Genomic DNA, 18,789 nt, shown 5'->3' on the forward strand with positions numbered 1-18,789 from the left:
TAGCTGATTAACTAGCAGTAGGTCTGCAATTTCATTTTTCAATTCTTTCAGCAATCTGGGATGTATACCATTTGATCCAGGTGATTTGCTACTCTTTAGTTTGTCACTTTGTCCTAGTACACCTTCCAGGTTCACTGAGAGTTCTCTCATTTCCCTGAATCATCACCTTTAAAAAGCACTTCTGGCATGGGTAGCTGCCTTATATCTTCCTCAGTAATGACCAAAGCAAAAACTTCTTTTAATCTCTCCACTATGGCCTTGTTCTCCCTTAGTGCCCCTTTTACCTTTCGATCTAATGGTCCAACTGACTATTGTAATGTTTTATACTTAGGGCTCCCCCAAGCAAATATTCAAGCCCTCCATTGTCCCCAAAACTCAGATGATTGAATAGTTTCTGGTACTAATGTTCGCCAGCATATTACTCCAATCCTGATTAAATTACACTGGTTATCAGTAAAATGGTGCATTACATTTAAAACTTTAATTTTGTTATTTAAAGGAATTCATAGTCTGGCAATGCCATGTTTCAATACCACCCTTAAATTGATTGTCTATCTAGGCCACTCAGATCAGACTCATTGGGATTTCTCAATGTTCTTTTGTATTGTCAGGCTCACCAAAATAAAGCAACTACTAACCAACATGAGACTTATCCTAAACATTGATAAAACAGAAATAATCATGCTGGATAGAAAGAACAATCCCACACACATACCACCACTCAAAATAATGAATCAAAAGACTGCAATCTCCCCTGTCACCCATGCCCGCAATCTAGGAGTCATAATCGACAAAACCTTTCCTTTCCCCCCAACGACGTCAGAACAGTCCTCCAACTACTCATATTCTCCAACTTGGATTACTGCAACTCCCTGCTATTCAACTTACACCACCATCTGACCTCTCCAAATACTTCAAAATACAGCCACCAGAATACTCACAGGAACAACAAAATACAATCACATTACTCCAACTCTCATTTCACTACACTGGCTCCCAACAAAATACAGGATAGACTACAAAATACTATCCATAATACACAAAATAATATATGAAAAACAAACTGGCTAGGTGCATCCATAAAACTCCACTCACCAAACCGAAATCTCTGTTCAGTTAACAAAGGTCTACTAAAAGTTCCGCCTCCTCGCCACAAACAAGTTACCTCAACTCGGAAGACAGCCATTTCCCTAGGAAGCCCCGAACTCTGGAACACCCTCCCAACCAAACTGAGAACACAGCAAAATTTAAAAACCTTCAAAAAAGAACTAAAAACCTGGATGTTCACCAAAGCCGACCAAAACACCCAATGACTCTATGCTACAACTTCCATTGCAGAACCAATACAAAGCACGGAATTTAACCTGTACATATGTTTATAACGACTACGATAACTATCTTAACAAGCACATGAATTTCTGAACACTATGTTAAACATCGAAACTTTGTAAACCGTTGTGATGGCGAAACCTAACGATGGTATATAAAACTCGATAAATAAATTAAATATATAAATGAGAACAAGGGAAAATATTTTATGTTCAGGGACCTGAATTACACAACCTATTGCCACGAGAAATAAAAGAGGAGAGCTCAATTACAAGATTCAAGAAGAAGGTCAAGAGGTTTTTCTTTTTATAAGCTGCTGAGTAGAGATCATAGTCTCTTGCTGAGTTTTAACAGCTGCGTCAGGAGGGACCTTAAACAATGTTTGCTGGAGCCGCTTTCGTTCGTCTTAAGATCACTCCCGATGCAGCAATTCGAAACACAGTTCCATGTAAGATGCATTATTAGAGCATCTGTGCCATCCTTAGTTGGCAATAAAACCCCAACTTACTTTGCATTTGAAAACAAGTGGACTTTGCAAATTATTGACCATTCTCTTTTGTTTGTTTGGGATCTGTTAGATGGCACCATAGACTATGTAATGCTGAGATGATGTTTGATTTAAGTTCCCATAGTTTTCCTATCCTATCTAACCAAGCTGGTCAGTTTGAATCAATGATTAATATCCTTTTCAGCAGATGTCAAATAAAGCACAAATCAGTCAGGATCAGCTCCCAATGATAAAGCTATAACTGCCCTTCAAAACTCAGGTATCATTATTATTTTTCTGTCTTCCAAATTAATGGGCATATCTCCAAATTTGGGGGCCCACAGACCTCTTTTCATTCTAAAAAATTAAAATATTACTGAATTTCAGCATACACTTATTTTGAGGTGGAGGATTCAGCAAGTAAAATCAGCTTTACTAACAGTGCACAAGCTCAGAGATTCAAGGACTTTATCGAGCAAGCTTCGCTACCTAGGTGTAGTTTGACCGCATAATTTGGGGGAGGGGTTAACGGGTAGATAGGGCACATTGACGCGGGTGGGGGGTGGAGAAGCAGACAAAGAGATGACAATTCAGCACTAGCAAATGGAGCATGGGGGGGGGAGGCCAGTACCCACCCCCTTCCCCCTATTCTTCAGTGCCTTAGAATCGCTGCCATGTTCGGGCTTCACGTTCCTATGGCAACCACAGGCCACCAGCCCCTCATGTGTGCTCATTCTATCCTCATGATCGCAAGAACCAAGCAACACCCTGCACTCCAGGACCCACCGCTCAGAGCGGCTCCCGATTCTACTACGCTCACGTCATTTTCCACGCGCCGGCCCCCAAGTCCTTCACCAACGTCTCAAGTCTTCCATCTCCGACCATTCTGTCAGCTGCCCCACACCACCCCTTCCCTCCATCACAGCGTGCCAGCAGCGATGTGCGCATGTTCACAGCACAGTATAAACAAGGGAGGGGGGACCCCTTTTTGCAATAAAAATTATTACATTCCTTCCACACTCAAATTATTTTATCGGAAGCCGGCGTGATTTCTAAACACAAACCTTGCTTGCTCTCCACAGCCAGGAACTACAGGGCACCATACATTAGCTGAGCAGCGGCAACAGCAAGGAGCATGCGCAATATTATTAGTCACCACGAGACCGGAACCAGCAGGCTGTGACGACACCGAATTCCTGCTGGTGCGTGGCGCGCGGCTCCTCCCCTTCCCACGGTGTGGGTGACAGCGAAATGTGGAAGGGAGCAAAGAATCGCGGCTCTTTGTCTGCAAGAGTGCAGCGTTAAACCTGTTGCAGAAAGAAACGCCTTTAAACGTTAAAGCAGCCCGGTTTGGTGGTCAAACCGTTAACGTAGCAAAACGGGTGGTGGGGTGACTGGGCTCAGCTTGGCACAGAGCAGCGTGCAGACCGTAGACAGAATGAGTGGAGCCATTGAGCGTCTTGGAAAGCAGGATTGTCGAGATTGGTTAAAAACTGAGGAGCCGATGCAATAAAGTGCTCCCAGCCTAGCACACAGATTTACCCGGGGCTGGGAGTGCCTTTTGGACGTGCTAGACTAACACCGGATGGAATAAGGGGATTAGCGCCTCCAAAACGCATGCCCAAACTGCTTAGCCGATAGCGTTCATCACATGTCAATTCCATTTGATGAGGCTATTAGCTATTACACCTAATGCAGAAAATCTCCCAGCGCCCAAAGCACACTTATTAACACGGCAAACTTAAACGCCAGCCCTGGAGTTGGCATTAAGTCTATCCTCGTGTCAAGGGCTCATGGCAACACAGCCAGTGTGCCAGTGGCTGCTGCTGGCTCTGGCCATGATGTGCTGGGCTCGCTTGCAAATGTAGCAGAAGCAGCCCTGCATGGCCTCTCCCACTCCCTTTCCTCTGATTGACTGCTTGATATCAGATAGTAGGAGATGTACCGGACCTGGGGAAAACTTGTCAATTCCCCATGCAGGCAATGCTTCCTGTGCTTTTAAGTGGAGTGAGGAAAGAAATAACTTGGGGACTGGCTTTGAAGACGGGAGAGGGTGAACATATGTTCCACCACAACATCTTGGAAGAATTTTAAAAGTACCAAAAAATATACTTGAGCCAGGTCTTTAAAGCAAACACACACTGAAAACACAGACCCCGGAATCCTGGTTTTCCTGTGCCTTTTGTTTGGTTGTAGGGAGAGGGGTTGTAATGAAGTTCCAGAAAAACATTTCCTCCACATATCCTGGGTGCCAGATGCATTTCAGCGCTAGGGATGCACAATTTATCCCTGGCGTGTCCTTTTTACTACAGCAGATCATTTTACACTGCATCAAGCGTGCAGGAGAGGTGGATGTGTGTGTGTTACGAGCGCCCGTTTTACCACGCGTCTTATTGCATCATCCTCTGAATGAGGGGGTTGCTACAGGCTGGAGAAGGCCTGGTAGCAAGCACAAGATTTTTATACGAAGATACATGCGTTAAGGCATTTTCGCATGTGTTAAGCACCTTTAACGCATGCGAAAGCACCATAACGCATGGTGCGATGCAAATGAGAAAAATAGGAGGACAGTTTTGAACTACACCTTTTTCATTTGCGTAAAGCAGTGTTGTGATGTTTTTAGCCTAGCTGTCAGGGCCCGTCTACAACCTTGGGGGGGGGGGGGGGGGTGCTAGGGAGAGAGAGCGCCTAGCCGTAATACCCTCATCCTAGGTAGGTATTTATATCTCTATAGGAGGCCCACCTAGTAACTTGAGGTGAGGTTTAGGTATTAGTGTAGGGGTTAGGGGCCATTTTGACATTCAAAGTGAGACATACAAACAGAACAGTGCTCTCTTGTGAAGATTTGATGTCCTTCGGAGTGAGGAAACTCACCCAAAGATGAGATTAGTGAATCATGGAGGTGCAGCAAACATAAACGTCTATCTGGAGCCTTTTGACACTGTTCCATATAGAAGAACTGGTAAGCAAACTGCACGATATGAGAGTAGGTCAGAAAGCCATAAATTGGGCAAGGAACTGGTTGAGTAAAAGGACACAGAGTGGTGATCAGTGGTTTAGAGGGGTACCCCATAGCTCAATGCTAGCATCAGTTCTATTTAAATAGAACTGATGCTAGCTCTGGAACTTGAGGGGAAATATGCTTATTTGCAGAAGATTTATTTATTTATTTATTTATTTTAAAGATTTTATATACCGACAACCGTTTGCACATCGTATCGGTTTACAGATAACTTAGAACAATAAGTATAAAATAGGCATGGCCTTTACAAAGATAAAGTTGTACAGTCCCAATGAACTCAAAACGATTTGTAAGTCCAAAGGTAATATTTATTTATAACGGCAACTCCACTGTATATATAAGATCATGCTTTAAGCAAAAGGGTCCCCCGACACGGACCCGTGTTTCGCCAGGGGCTGCATCGGGGGGGACGCACAAGAAGATTCGGAACAATCTGTAATTAAAGGTAAAAACACAGGACTGTAACTAAATGTCGCTGACAGTGCCATATATACAATCAAACAGTATATACACTTACCAAGTTGAAGGGTATACACACGTAACAGGGAGCGCATTTAAATGTCATTCAACATGGAGTTTTAAACACGTAAAAGGCGCCAATACCTTCACAGACCAATCAGCTGAGGCACACAACCTACCAATCAGAGCAACGTATTGCTATCCAATGAGCTATCAGAGAAAATGCACCCATTCAATCTCTTTATTGAGACCTACGGGGGTAACGGTGTTCAACCGGTAAATCCAACGCTGTTCGCATCGAATCAGATGGGCGTCACATCTGATTCGATGCGAACAGCGTTGGATTTACCGGTTGAACACCGTTACCCCCGTAGGTCTCAATAAAGAGATTGAATGGGTGCATTTTCTCTGATAGCTCATTGGATAGCAATACGTTGCTCTGATTGGTAGGTTGTGTGCCTCAGCTGATTGGTCTGTGAAGGTATTGGCGCCTTTTACGTGTTTAAAACTCCATGTTGAATGACATTTAAATGCGCTCCCTGTTACGTGTGTATACCCTTCAACTTGGTAAGTGTATATACTGTTTGATTGTATATATGGCACTGTCAGCGACATTTAGTTACAGTCCTGTGTTTTTACCTTTAATTACAGATTGTTCCGAATCTTCTTGTGCGTCCCCCCCGATGCAGCCCCTGGCGAAACACGGGTCCGTGTCGGGGGACCCTTTTGCTTAAAGCATGATCTTATATATACAGTGGAGTTGCCGTTATAAATAAATATTACCTTTGGACTTACAAATCGTTTTGAGTTCATTGGGACTGTACAACTTAATCTTAGCACTCACCTGGGTGTGGAATTAGATTTAGAGTGCTTTGCTGTGCTTGGTGACTTACGGACTTTACAAAGATAAAACATCTGCAAAGTAGCCATGCCAGAAGGAGTGAAAAAAATGAAAGGGGATTTCAGAAAACTAGAATATTGATCAACATTTTGGAAAATTAGCTTCAGTGCTAAAAAATCATGTATTGCAAAAATCCATTAGCCACATATCAATTAGAAAGACAAGCAGCAGCTTGCTGGGCAGACGGGATGGATCTTGTGGTCTTTTTCTGCTGTCATTGCTATGTTACCATGTATGCTAAATAAATATTTATAAGTAATCATTTCAGATGGCCTCAAAATAGCCATTTAAAATAATAAAGCAACTGGGAAAGATAACTGTGTGCTCAATTGCATAAATCGAGACAACAGCAAGAAAAAGGAAGTAACGTTGCCCTTGTATAGGTTAGTATTGGGACCCTTCCTTGAATATTATTCTGAGGACAAACCTGCCTAAGCACATTGAGAGGATGGAAACAGATCAGAGAAGAGCTACTGAAATGATAAGCAACTTGCGACAAAAAGAGGCTTAAGACACTGAAATTTTTCTCTCTAGAGCAGTGGTTCTCAACCCTGTCCTGGGGACCCCCCCAGCCAGTCGGGTTTTCAGGCTATCCACAATGAATATGCATGAGAGAAAATTTGCATATATGCAAATTTCATACATGCAAATTTTGCATACATGCAAATTTTCTCTCATGCGTATTCATTGTGGATAGCCTGAAAACCCGACTGGCTGGGGGGGTCCCCAGGACAGGGTTGAGAACCACTGCTCTAGAGGATAGAGGTGTGTGATAGAAACATTCAAATATTTGAAAGGTTTCAATGAAGTATGGGAAGGTAAGATTTACTGTAGAAAAAGGAAATTCAAGGACAAGGGGTCATGATATGAAGCTGCAGTGAGAAAGGACCAAGCCAATGACAGAATTTAAACATGATTAAAACTGTACATACAAACACGACAGCAGGAAAAGATCATAGGGCCTATTTTGTCTGCCCATCCACACAACTGCCCAGCTCTACAATCCTGTGCTTGTCCCATGCTTTCTTGAATTCTTTGTCTCTACCACCTCCACTGAGCTGTTCCATGCATCTACCATCCTTTTTGTAAAGAAATACTTCCTTAGATTACTCTTCAGTTAGCCCTCCTTTTACCCTCATCCCATGACTTCTGCAGTCTCCTTTCTGTTGAAAGAAACCCTGTGCATTCATATCTCTGAGGTAGTTAAATATAGTATCTCTATCAATATCTCCCCATCTCGCCTTTCTTCTAAGGTATACATGTTTAGATTTTTAAGTCTGTTCCCCATGTGCTTTATAACGAAGATCACTGACCATTTTAGCAGCAACCTTTAGACCAGCTCCATCCTGTTTATATCCTTTTGAAGGTGCAGTCTCTAGAACTGTACAGAATATTCCAAGTGAGGTCTCACCAGGGACATATACAAGTGCAATATCACCTTTTTTCTGCTGACCATTTCTCTCCCTATGCATCTAAGCATCTTTCTGGCTTTCTTTTGTCACCTTATCCTCTTGTTTGGCCTTGAGATAATCTGATATGAACGTCCCCAAATCCCGCTCTTGTTTTGCACATAGAAGAATTTCACCTCCCTACACTGTACCGCTCCCTTGGGATTTTGCAGCCCATTTTTTGGTATTAAATCTTAGCTTCCAAAATCTAGACCATTCCTCAAGCTTCACTAATCTCTCATGTTTTCTACACCTTCCTGGCTATCTATCCTGTTGCAGATTTTGGTATCATCACAAAAGGCAAATCTTTCCTGATAGTCCTTCCACAATGTCACTGATAAAAAATGTTGAAAAGAAGCAGTGCAAGGACCAATCCCTGCAGCACACTACTAGTAATGCCCATTTCTTTGAAGAGAGTACTATTCACCATTACCCTTTTCTTTGCCTCCTACTCAGCCAGTTTCCAACCCAATCAGTCACTTTAAGGCCCCTATCAATGGCACTCAGTTTATTTATAAATTGCCTATGCAGAACCATGTTAAAGACCTTAGTGAAATCCAAGTTCACAACATCTAATTGCCCTGATCCAACTCTCTAGTCACCCAATCAAAGAAATTAATCCAATTTGTCTAAAAACATTTACCTCTGGTAAAACCATGGTGCCTTGGATCTATTCCAGAAACTACACTATTCGCTGTTCTAGCAGTGATTCCATTAATTTATTCACCAAAGAGGTAAGACTAACTGGCCTGTACTTTCCAGCTTCCTCCTTACTTCCGCTTTTCTGAAGAGGAACCACATCTGTCTGTCTTGTCCTCCCAAACTACTCCTGACTAAAGAAGCATTGAACAGGTCAGCCAGCGGAGCTGCCAGCACTTCTCTAAGTTCCCTCAGATGTATCTACTTTAAGTTTAGCTAGTTCCAACAGAAAAGAAGTTTACCTCACTTCCAATCTTGTCTCCATTTTCTGTGATCCTAATCCTGGTCCTTCCTCAGTGAACACTGAACAGAATAATTTGTTAAGTAATTCCACTTTTTTCCTCATCAGCCTCTACATATCCCTCCCCTTCTCCTGAGTCTCACAATGCTACTTCTGCATTTCCTCCTATCACTAACATATCTATAAAAGGTCTTTGCTATATTTCTTCCATTTGTCTCTTCACTCTCCTGACTGCTTTCACAGCTTCTCTTATCTTTTCCAGATGTCACCTGTCTTCCTCTTTCTGCAATCTCTTGTAGTTTACGAACACTAACCCTTTTCTCTACTTCTTCAGAAAACCATGGCAGCCTTTTTTTCTGCTTGCCTTTATTTAATTTTCTAAGTTGCCTTTACAAATATTGTGCCCACTGTTCTTCTGCTTGCCTTAGATTTTCCCATCCAGCTAACGACCACTTAAGGTATTCCCCCATTTTAACAAAGTCAGTTTTCCTAAAGTCTAGGACTCTTGCCTTAGAATGAACCATCACAGTCTGTGCTCTAATGCTGAACTACACCATAAATGTACAGGATGCAATGAAAGGAGCAGGAAGGGGGAAACAGGTAGAAGAAATGCAAGCGAGGGCTTGAATTGCTCAGACAAGGGAAACTTTAGCGAGCCAAAGAGAGGAGAATAAGAAACTATGTGGGAAGCATCAGGCTGGCTAGGGTAACCTGCAGAGAGCTGTTATGGTTAGAAACAAATAGCTTTATGACTGCTTTAAGTTTCCAAGAAGGCTAAGGAAACCTGCACAGAGCAACCATGGTTACAAGCAGTAGTTTTCTGCCAGGTCACCAATCCAGAAACATTTTGAATTTGTTTCCTTTTTCCCCACTGGGAAAAAGTGGAAGGTGGAGGCTGCTGGTGGACCTGACCCAGTACCTTTTTTTGTTTAAGAAAGGCGCCACTGGTTACAACCTTAACATTAAAGAATGCAGGGCAACTGGGTATTCAAACAATGGCCTCTCTAATTTGGTCATATTCTTCCAAGGCCTCTAAACTGCAAAACCTGGCATTACTGCAACATTATCATTAGAATGAGAAAAAGAAATGCCTTCTATGCTTGGACCATACAGGATATATTTAACGTGGCTATAGAAAGTCTGCACCCATTCCAAAAATTCTTTTGTTGCCTTATAGCCTGGAAGTAATATGCATTAAAACAGAGTTTATTCCATCTATCTGCCCTAAACTGCCAAATGAATAATATATTACAAAATTCCTTAGAAAATAAAGTAGATATAAAAACACAGAATAGCTTGTTTGGATACATTTCTTACTCCTTGTATTTCTGTAGAAAATAAAAATAGTTAAAGTTCAGTTGTTCAAAAATCCAATCAAGTGAATTGGCCCTACCTATGTTAAGTAATACTGATTCACATGAGGACAGGATACATTCAGAAGTTCCACGTAGTTCTCTCTGCTGGCTACTGCATTTCAAAGCAAAGACCTAACCATACACATCAAGGAGCTGTCCAAAACATTCCTGGGCAAAGTGATGGAAAGGGACAGATCAGGGGATGGAGATAAAAGAACTGCAAGGTTTGTGAATATCCCACAGATCACGGTTAAGGTGATTATTAAGAAGGTGCATAGATCAGGCTAACCCTCCAAACCAGATGACCAAGCAAGGAGACTAATCAGGAAGGCAACCAAGAGGCTAATGGCAACTTTGAAAGAATTGCAGGCTTCCATGGCCAAGACAGGCCAAAAAGTGTATGTGACAACAATATCCCAAGCACTCCATAAATTTGTCCTATATGGTAGGGTGGCAAGAAGAAAGCCCACTCTGAGGGGATACTGTAGCAAAATGTTTTGTGATATGATAAAACTAAAATATAAATTGTTGTTCTGAATGCAAAGTGCTACATTTGGTGCAAACCTAATGCAGTGCATATCACCCAGAGAACACCATCCCTATTATGAAGCATAGTGGTGGCAGCTACTATAAGGGGAATGGAACAGCTCCCCTATGAGGAAAGACTAAAGAGGTTAGGACTTTTCAGCTTGGAGAAGAGATGGCTGAGGGGGGATATGATAGAGATGTTTAAAATTATGAGAGGTCTAGAACGGGTAGATGTGAATCAGTTATTACTCTTTCGGATAGTAGAAAGACTAGGGGGCACTCCATGAAGTTAGCATGGGGCACATTTAAAACTAATCGGAGAAAGTTCTTTTTTACTCAACGCACAATTAAACTCTGGAATTTGTTGCCAGAGGATGTGGTTAGTGCAGTGATTCAACTGAATCACTCGAAGGCGGTGTCTCTTTGAGCTGTGGTGAAGTTTGTGTTGAATATTGAAAAGATTTAAATTACTTTACATGAGATGAAGCGTTCTATTGAATGAGTAAGACGCTAAAAAAGAGTCGGGGATGTGTTTGGCTGTACGTCTGAGAAAAGGTGTTTTGGGACGTTCAGATGGTAAACCCTTTGGATAGATATTGAGGATACATGAGCAGTAGGAGATCCCTCAGAAATTCTCCTGAAGAAGCCTAAGGGAAGGCGAAACATGTTGAGAGAAATTGAAGAAAGATTGAAAGGAGAAGATGAAGAAGGATTGAAAGGATTGGTGTCCTTATAATGAACAAAAATTTCTTGTGCAATATACCGTATTTTTTGCTCCATAAGACGCACCTGACCATAAGACGCACCTAGGATTCAGAGGGGGAAAATTAAAAAAAAAAAAATTGTGCTAAACCGGCTCTGCGTCTGGGTGTCTTATGGAGCAAATTAGGGGAGTGCATAGCTTTTTTTTTCCTCCCCATTTTGTTTTCGGGTCTGGGGAGGGCCATTTCGGTCCACTCCCCAGATCAGAAAACTTTTTTCTCTGGGAACCCCTCCCCCCCCCAAAAAAACCCCATCCCAATCCTTTAAATTAACAACCCCCACCCTCCTGACTCCCCCAAGACCTGCCGACTTAATTTACCGCAACGCCCCACCCTCCTGACCCCCCCAAGACCTGCCGACTTAATTTACCGCAACGCCCCACCCTCCTGACCCCCCCCCCAAGACCTGCCGACTTAATTTACCACAACCCCCCACCCTCCTGACCCCCCCAAGACCTGCCAAACGTCCCTGGTGGTCCAGCGGGGGTCCAGGAGCGGTCCGGGAACGATCTCCTGGGCGTGGGCCGTCGGCTGCCAGTAATCAAAATGGCGCCAACGGCCCTTTGCCCTCACTATGTCACTGAGACCACAGGAGGGTGGGGGGTTGCGGTAAATTAAGTCGGCAGGTCTTGGGGGGGTCAGGAGGGTGGGGGGTTGCGGTAAACTAAGTCGGCAGGTCTTGGGGGGGTCAGGAGGGTGGGGGGTTGCGGTAAACTAAGTCGGCAGGTCTTGGGGGAGTCAGGGGGGGGGTTGTTAGATTTTTGTTTGTTTTTTTTTTATATTCACTCCATAAGACGCACATACATTTTCCCCCCACTTTTGGGGGAAAAAAAGTGCGTCTTATGGAGCGAAAAATACGGTAACTCTCTCTGCTTGCAAATAGATTATATTGAAAATGTTATGTGTAAATGTTTATATTTATGTCTAATTTAAATGATTAGAATTTCTTATGAATAAGAATTATTAAGGTGTGAGTGAATGATATGAAGAATGAATTTTCTGGGGAAAATGGAAATATAATTGGGGTATGTGTTTTATGAGACTTTCACTAATAAAGATTTAAAATTAGATATATGTCACTATGTATTATTACACACTAAACATAAGGCAAAAGTCAGGGAGATGTCCACAACATCCCCTATACTTGTGGCCTCTCAGCCTCGGATCCCAGCCTTCTTTGCCCCAATAACAGGTTCAGAACTGGTGGAACAAGTCGCTGGAGGAGGCATTGAGCAATTGCCGTCCTCCATGACTGAAACTACCTTGAGTCCCGGTGCCCCAAGTACTCCTCCTCCACCTCTTCAAATTACATCTGATTTTTTTAAAGCTACAAAATGATTTTCAAGAGAAGGGAGAAGGAACCTCAGTCACATTGGGGAGAATGGAATCAAGAATTCCTGAGAGAGTCCCTTATTACATCTGAAAAAACCAGCTGAAATAATTATGGATACACTTTGGGACGCTATAAAAGCCTTGGAGTTAGTTATCAGTAGTAAATCTTACGAAGATAACAATGGACTCAAACCAACGATTTAGGAATATTGAAATTTCTATGTCAAATACTGATGTAAAAATTCAGCAAACAGAGAAGAGACTTGATAACTTGAAAGTATGGCAGCAGAAGTTTGCCAATTTATGATAAGAAATTAGAAGTTTTGGAGAATTCATTCAAATATTTAAATCTTAGAATAATGAATTTCCCAAAACTTGATTTGATTTCTCCGTATGATATGTTCAAAGAGTATCTTGTAGAAATTTTAAAAATTCCTCAGTCTGCTATTCCCACTGGGGCGGATTTTAAGAGCCCTGCTCGCCTAAATCCGCCTAAATCCGGGCGGATTTAGGCGAGCAGGGCCCTGCGCGCCGGTGCACCTATTTTACATTTTATTTTATTTATTTATTTATTTCTTTTGTATACCGACATTCGATCGAGATATCACATCGGTTTCCAGGTAACAGGTTGAATAGGGCGAGATCTGCCCTATTTTACATTTAACAAGATAACAATTGATTAAACTATTGAAGTAAAAAACATTGTAACATATGAATACAAATGAATGGGAGTATAATTTGTAGCATCTAACCTATATACAATATATACAGTTTGAATTGGTTACGATTACGATTAGTTCTGGTGGGAATAGGGGGGGAAAAGGAGGGGGTGGTTGTGAGGGGGGTGATATGCGGTAGTGCATGTAAGGGTCAAGTGGGCAGGTTTTCAAAAACATGCAGTTGAAGGGGTTGGGAATCCGGAGGGGTTGGGAATCCGGAGTGAAAACCCCGGACTTACGCGAGTCCCGGGGCTTTCTGAGGGGGGGCGTGTCGGGGGCGGGCCCGGTCAGCGTGGCGTTTTGGGGGCGTGTCGGCAGCATTTTGGGGGCGGGCCCGGGGGCGTGGTTACGGCCCGGGGCGGTCTGGGGGCGTGGCCGCGCCCTCCGTACCCGCCCCCAGGTTGCGTCCTGGCGCGCAAGCGGCCCGCTGGTGCGCGGGGATTTACGTCTCCCTCCAGGAGGCGTAAATCCCCCGACAAAGGTAAGGGGGGGGGTTAGACAGGGCCAGGCGGGTGGGTTAGGTAGGGGAAGGTGAGGGGAGGGCAAAAGAAAGTTCCCTCCGAGGCTGCTCCGATTTTGGAGCGGCCTCGGAGGGAATGGGGGTAGGCTGCGCGGCTCGGCGCGCGCCGGCTATACGGAATCGATAGCCTTGCGCGCACCGATCCAGGATTTTAGCGGCTACGCGCGTATCTACTAAAAGTACGCCAAATCGCGCGGTTTGAAAATCTACCCCACTGTTTCTAAGATTTATTATGTAACTCCTAAAGGATCACCTATGCAAGTCAATAGTGAAGGTCAAAATTATTTAAATCTAACAGGGGTAATTGAATCAAATGTTGACACAGTCATTACAAATAGATCTGTACTACATGTGTCTTTTTCATTCGCCATAGACAGGGATGTAGTCTTTAAGTCTTATATGAGAAATAGATTGCTTCTCTTTCATGGAGGTAGAATATGGATATACCCTGACCTATCTAAACAATCCCAAGACAGAAGGAAAATGTTTCTTGGTTTAAGAACAGAGGTAGAAGCAAAAGGGGGGAAAATGCTGTTAAAATTCCCCTGCAAGTGTGAAATATTTTTTCAGCAACAGAAATTTATTTTCTTTGAAGTATCACAGTTACGGGTCTTCTTAGATTCATGTCCCCAGGAGAGTGTGACTGTAGAACTAGAGGCTAAATAGAGAGATACCTGTTATTACTCATTATTTCAATTGTTCATCTGGTTGAAAGTAAATTTCCCAGAATGCCCTCTGATATTGCTCTATTACGTATAACTTCATGAGATAATTACTTCATTAAACATTACATATGAATATTAGATAGGAATAGTGGTATTGCTGCTTTGTTGAATTAAACTTGCATGCCTATCTGTATTCATAATGGATTACGGTTTGTTATTATATTGAAATGCATAAATAAAAAATTGAAAAAAAAAAGAAAAGAAAAGACGATGAATGGAGAAAAGTAGAGAAATGTCCTCGAGGAAAACCCGCTGCCCTTTGCAAGAAACTGTGTCAGCAATTCACCTTACTGCATGACAAGGACCTAAAGCACAAAGCCAAAACTACAATGGGGGGACGAAAGGACAAAGTCAATGTCCTGGAGTAGACCAATCAGTTGGATTGACCTCAATCCAATTGAAAATCTGGGCAGGATTTGAAGATTGCAGTCCTTCAATGCTCCCCAAAGAAATGATAGAGCTTGAACAGTTTTGTAAAGAAGAATGGCCTGATGCTGACAAATCTAGGTCTACAAAGCTGGTGGAAGTCTATCCTAACAGCTCACAGCTGGAATTGCCGCCAAAGGTGATTCCACCCAGTATGGAGGTGGAGCCTTATCCAATTGGATTTCCATTTTCATTTTTGGATACATATGGGGATAATATTCAGCCACTGGCTGGCTTGCAAAGTTTGCCGAATATACTTATCCAGCTAACTTTGACTGAATATTCAATGGTGCAGCCACACTGCTGAATACACTAGACTATTTCAAAGTTAGCCAAATAAGTTTATCCAGCTAACTCTGAATATGGGAATTAGTTGGCTAACAATGCCATTAGCAATGGTTACATGGAATAGACTTAGTTTTTGGGTACTTGCCAGGTTCTTGTGGCCTGGATTGGCCACTGTTGGAAACAGGATGCTGGGCTTGATGGACCCTTGGTCTGACCCAGTATGGCATTTTCTTATGTTCTTATGTTCTTAATGTCACCCTGGAATGCCTCTACATAATTTTGCTAAATTTTAGACAGATAATGAGTTGTTCAACTAAAAGTTAGCCAGATATGTGGGGAAAATATCCAAAATTCGGCATTTGGCCAGATGACTCTTTGTAACATGGTAATGACAGCAGAAAAAGACCAAATAATCTATCTAGTCTGCCCAGCAAGTTTCTTATGATAGTAACTGCTGCTCCATGCTGGTTACTCACAAACCTTATGTTAAGGGTAGCAATATTTACAATCAAAACCAAACAACTGTCAAAGCCATAACAAAATTAGTACTGAGCACAGTACTTCAGGGCATTATCGCCTTCTTTTTTCTGCTGGTTACTCCTCTCTTGCAACCCAGCATTCTTCTGGCTATAGCTATTGCCTTGTCACATTGCTTTACTGCCTTAAGATCATCAGACACTATCATATCATCACTCCCCATCACTTACAGCTCTTTTGGATTATCACTCCACAGATGCATGACTGCCAAATCTTCAAGCTTTCTTAAATCACTTTTCATTCACTCTTCTCCTTCAGGCATATTCTCTCTGTTGCAGATCTTAGTATCATCCGCAAATAAACAAACTTTAGCTTCTATCCCCTTCCACAATTTAACTCACAAAGGTATTGAACAGAACTGATCCCAACTCTTATCCTCGTGGCACTCTGCTTAACATGGTTCTCTCTTCAGAATAGGTTCCATTTACCATTATATGCTGTCTCTTGCCAGTCAAGTAGTTTGCTTCTCATTTTATTCACGAGCCTCCCATGTGGGACTGTGTCAAAAGTTTTGCTGAAATCCAAGTAAATCACATCAAGGGCATTTCCTTGATCCAATTCTCTAGTCACCCAATCAAAGAAATCAATCAGATTTGTCCGACAGGAACTTGCCCTGGTGAATCCATGCTGTCTCAGGTCCAGCAACCCACCAGATTTTAGATCACTATCCTTTCCTTCAGCAGCATCTCCATTAATTTTCCCACCACTGAGGTGAGGCTAACCAGTCTGTAGTTTCTGGCCTCCTGTTTGCTACTACTCTTGTGAAGCAGGACTACCACAGCTTTTCTCCAGTCTGCAACACCTATGCTTCTGCAATGATACGCCGGTGTGCCACAACACACTGATTGGAAGTCTCTGTTATACACTAACAAGTTCAGATGCTGCAGTCCAGGGCAGTTGTTAACCTGAATGATAAAAGGGACAGAAAGACTATTCCAAAACAGACCCAGACATTTTGGAAGATGGTCACTCTTCTGATGGCTGGTGAATCCATAAAGTGGGGGAAAGAGGCATGATCTGTCATATTTCCTAAAATTCTGCAAGTCTGATGAAAAGAAAATGAAATAGATCCAACAGTTCTCCAAGGAGCAGTGCAAAGTCCATTACATCAGAAAAAAAGCAGACTTGATTAATCATATTGATCCTGGTTAAAAAACTGGATTCTTTAAATATTGTGTTACTTTGTTCACAGCACTATGATCCTTTTTTCATGTCTGCTTCTACATCTGCGGAAGGATCTTGAAAGCTCATATGTAACATCTTTGGATGATTCTTATACTGGTGCAATAGAAGGTATCATAACTCACAAAAAAAAATCAGAAAAATAGAAAAATACTTTTCAGGTCATAATTTGATTATTAGCTATCAGAATTGGTCATTTTTTGCTAGCTTTGTAGGTGCAATATCTCATTAATTTCAGTTAGACCTTTTCTCTGAATCAAACTAAAATAAAAGAACGGCAAGGCTTCTGAATTTTCTTCTATGCCTTAAGACTTGGAGTACACAGACATTACAGACAAACAAGGTTGTAAGGTTTATTTGACAAACTACTTGCCTTAAACAAAGAACTCAGACCCTAATTGCTTATCTTTAAGCATTCCTAAGTCCATGAGGTCATCTAAGCAAAGATGAACGCTTCACGACTCCAAAAAAATGAGAATCCTCTAATCAAAAGCTATGCTTGGCCCTCATCCATATGAATGCCCAATGCCAGTTTACTTCCTATAGAGTGAGTAAAATTCTAAGCTGCCGCTAGCATCAGATCCTGCCATCGTGAAGAGCCCATCATCATCCTGGGACCCAGCCAGCCATGGATGCCCTCTCAGCACCAGCACTGCCACTGCTGGTACTCGGGCACAGAAAGTGTCTGCATTAGTGCCCATGTCTGAAGACAGATGCTGCCTGGAGATCCCTATATCACATCACTAAAGCTTCGACAAAAGCTAAAATTCCTCATAAGCCTCCATTTCTGGTTACAAGCCCACAGCTGCCAACACACTGAAATGTCTGTGTTCCTGCCTAGCACAGAGGCTCCCTGCCCACAGAAAGAGACAGCCTGCACAATTCTTCAATTATTGATTATCAGTGTGGTAAGAAAACAGATGTTAATGCCTAATTATATTGAAAAGTTCAGAGAATTGGTTCTAAATAATTAAATTTATGAAATTTGTGCTGACTTAACTGATTGATCTATTGAGACAATTTAGATGTTGCGAAATAATTGAACAACTGAATTGTCATTCATCTGGTATATGTAATACCTACCTTCCCACTAAATTAAAGCTGCAGAAAGGTTTTTTTAGTTTTTAAAAAAGTCTTAAAGACATGGCTATTTAAGCAAGCTTATGAGACAGATGTTTAAGTTTATGTGCAAGCATAATGTGAAAGTCGAACAAGTTAACTTCATGTGCAATCTTAGGGGTAGATTTTAAAACCCCTGCGCACGTAAATCCTCCCTGGGGGGTGGGGTAGATAGGGGAAGGGAGGGGAAGGTGGGAGGATGCGGAGGGAACGGAGGCAGGCTGTGCGGCTCGGCGCGCGCAGGCTGCCAATTTTGCGCAGCCTTGCGTGCGCCGACCCCGGATTTTATAAGATACGCGCGGCTACCCGTGTATCTTATAAAATCTGGTGTACTTTTGTTCGCGCGTATGTTTTGAAGATCTACCTCTTAATGTTTAAGTAGAACAAGTGGATATGGAATGTTGCATGACTGAGGCTTATTTCTTTTATTACATTTTATTTTATGTTTTTATCTGATTTTATTTAAATTGTTCTTAACTATTTATAGTATGTTTTTATTATTATCATAACCATTATTATGTATTTTATGATTTTATTTAGTTATTTTATATTTCTGTTACAATTGAAACAATTATGATTGTTTAACTACAGAATGACGGTATACAAATACAATAAATACATAAATAAATATTTGATTATAACCCTTTAACAAGAAATTACTGAATTTAGACAAATCAAAAAGGTTCTTTATTCTGAGTCTGATACTAAAAT

At 42.0% G+C, this 18,789-nt stretch overlaps 1 protein-coding gene across 7 annotated transcripts in view; it reads right to left on the bottom strand.

The window, feature by feature from the left end:
• The window catches only part of TP53BP1 (tumor protein p53 binding protein 1), a 176,121-nt gene that overhangs the window by 149,791 nt on the left and 7,541 nt on the right, over positions 1-18,789 (bottom strand). For 5 of the 7 annotated variants that reach the window (XM_029574969.1, XM_029574970.1, XM_029574971.1 and 2 more), the window contains exon 1: positions 2,881-3,032. The exons of the other annotated variants lie outside the window; for them this stretch is intronic. The gene's annotated coding sequence lies outside the window, so the exon portion shown is untranslated. Of the gene's footprint in view, positions 1-2,880; positions 3,033-18,789 lie in introns of those variants that run through there. 7 annotated transcript variants of the gene reach the window in all.

Source organism: Rhinatrema bivittatum, chromosome 13, assembly GCF_901001135.1.
Source record: "Rhinatrema bivittatum chromosome 13, aRhiBiv1.1, whole genome shotgun sequence".
NCBI classification, from domain to species: Eukaryota; Metazoa; Chordata; class Amphibia; order Gymnophiona; family Rhinatrematidae; genus Rhinatrema; species Rhinatrema bivittatum.